This window comes from Martes martes, assembly GCF_963455335.1.
Source record: "Martes martes genome assembly, chromosome: 8".
Lineage (NCBI taxonomy): Eukaryota > Metazoa > Chordata > Mammalia > Carnivora > Mustelidae > Martes > Martes martes.
This window is the reverse complement of record NC_137895.1, coordinates 85,365,556-85,368,321: the sequence shown is the minus strand read 5'-3', so window position 1 is coordinate 85,368,321 and position 2,766 is coordinate 85,365,556.

Below are 2,766 nucleotides of genomic sequence, written 5' to 3'. Positions count from 1 at the left end.
TTTTGGTCTACTGTTCATTTTCATTCTCTCCTATCCCCCACTGCGGCCACCATCAGGAGTTTGTTTCTTCGTTTCTCATTCAGGCTCTTTCATTGTCCAAACTGAAGTCCTAGAATTTGTCCTTTGACTGTTTGCCTCTCATTTGAAGAAACTACTTTAAACAAAAACCAAATTTTTAAAAACAAGTCTTTAGGGACCAGAATGGTGCAGTTTTAAAAAAAAAAAAAAGACGACTCTAGCTGGCTGACTGCCTGGAGCATCCTTCACTGCTGGAAGTGCCTCTGGAGCGAGCGGGGTGATTAACTGAGGGCACCTGCGCTGGGAACTCTGAGACTGGTGAACAGAATGTATCTGAGATTGAGCGTAAACAGTTGCAGGCTTAATATGTAACCACCGAGAGAGGAGGCAACCTACTGGCTTTTTTCCCAGGAGGTGGCAGCTCTCACAGCAGGGAGATTTTACCTCAGCAAATTGAGAGATGACGGGTCCCCTCTCCTCTTATCCCGCTTTACACACACACACACACACACACACACACACACACGCCTGTTAAGTTTTATTTTATTTTTTAACTTTGTCCTAGATGCCATCTCTTTCCTTATGTCTGTGCAAGCCTGGCATTGGCCTGGCTCCGTATTTGCTGTTCTGTAGTATCTCCCCAAGGTGCATTTTAAGTCACTAATGTGGAGGAAGTAAATGGATTGTATAATGTTAGTGAAGGCAAGGCTACCCTATGCAGGAACTGATGGCCCATTAGCGAAAAAGGAAATGGTCCTGTGTGTCAAATGTTGGCAGCCAGTTGCTCAGTTTCGGGCTAAGCCAAGAGACCTCAGCCATGAAAATAATTCTGATACTAGCAAAGGGAAATATGTACCCACCTTCAATTTCTTTAATAGTACTTCATGTGGAACAGCTTGACTTTCGAGGGCTTTCTTAATTAAATTGTATTTCCTTGATGTGAAATCTAAGGAAAGGGTCCAGTGCTTTGGAGTAGCAGGAGTAGCTCCTGCCCCTGACCCTTTCTGGTGCTGCCTCTTTCCCTGCCTTTAATGCAGTTTAACAACTGCATTAAACCTACTTTTTTTTTTTTTTAAAGATTTTATTTATTTATTTGACAGAACCTACTTTTTTTTTTTTTTTAAGATTTTATTTATTTATTTGACAGACAGAGATCACAAGTAGACAGAGAGAGAGGGGGAAGCAGGCTCCCTGCCAAGCAGAGAGCCCGATGCGGGGCTTGATCCCAGGACCCTGAGATCATGACCTGAGCTGAAGGCAGAGGCTTTAACCCACTGAGCCACCCAGGCGCCCCTGAAATCTACATTTTTAAGTCCGTTCTCCATAGGTCTAAGTAAGACTCCTAAGTTTGATGTTTATTTAACCGGGCAAGCATTGGATGGTTTGATTCAGCAGCAACAATTTGCATTTATTACTGGTGTCTAATGATGTCTCTTTCCTTAAGAAGGTGAATTCATTGCAGAAAGAGAAAGCATCTGGGTTTCCATCAGAGGACTACAGTGTTTAAGTGATTTACCATGATAAAAATGGCCATTTTTGGCTATGAACTGCACCTATGGCATTGAAAGGGGTCTTGAATTCTTAAATTCCTGTTTAAATTATTGCAGCACAAAGTGACCAGCAGTGCTGAGTGCAGGGAGGAAAACCATCAGTCTTGCTGGGTTGGTTTTGTTAACAGCAGGGCTCCCCTGCCCACTGCAAGCTTCAGACAGACACATAGACATATACATATGGTATATGTATATGTATAAATCATACACAGTGTATGATTTCCTGGGATTTGATTTCTTGGTGGAAGAACATTTGGGAAACCCACCGTGGTGAGCCTGGGATACCAAGCAGTGGTTTGCTTACTCATGCATCCGCTTTTTTGAGGCTCTGCAAGGTGCAGGGAAGGGGCTGTTGCAGAGTCCAGATCTGAGAAACAAGGGAGGGCAGAGAGTTCAGTGTTTAGGCTGGCACAGTTCATACAGTAGGATTCCGGTCCATGTGCTTCGATGATAGCCTTGCTCATGACTCGGGTTTCGGCCACTGGTGTGAGCAGCTTTCAAGCATGCAGAATTGGGGCATGTCAGTCACTGTGTTTTTCATATAAACAGGATTTGGAGAATGGTCACTTAACCTAGGAATTTAGTGATTTTTAAAAAAATCTGCTCCCTGTAGTTGGTCTGTTTGGTAAATAAGTGAAGGCCCCAGGCCAGGGGCCAGGATTCTTAACTTGTATAATTTATTAGACTCTGGTTCTCAGAGGCTCTGTTTGTTGATGGTTCTATTCACGAAGTCAGGCAGAAGGCAGTTTGACGTCACTAGGAATAACCTTGTAGCGTGTGGGAGCCTTGTCCTCCGCAGTTGTGTGGGATGGGAAAGGAGGCCACTTTTCAGGGACTCGGAGTTGGAGCAGGAATTTTCCTTTTGTCTACCTTCTCCCGCTATAACTCTTGCCAGCTTCATTTAGTTGCATTGTTTTGATACAGATTGCTCTCCCATCTCACACAGTTGGACACCATCTGTGTGCTAGGCTCAGACACGTATAAATGGATATTTGGATTTCTAATAAAGCACTTGCCAGTTAATATCTTCTCTGGTCTTCAGTGAAGATGGAATTAACCAATTCCCCATAAAGTCTCTAGGAAATGTAATATGGTGATTGACAGGATACCAAGTGCTTTCATGCACTGTCTTACCTGATGTCACCACATCCGTGTGGGGTGGGCAGGTCATCTTATCCCCGTTGACAAATTCAGAGGG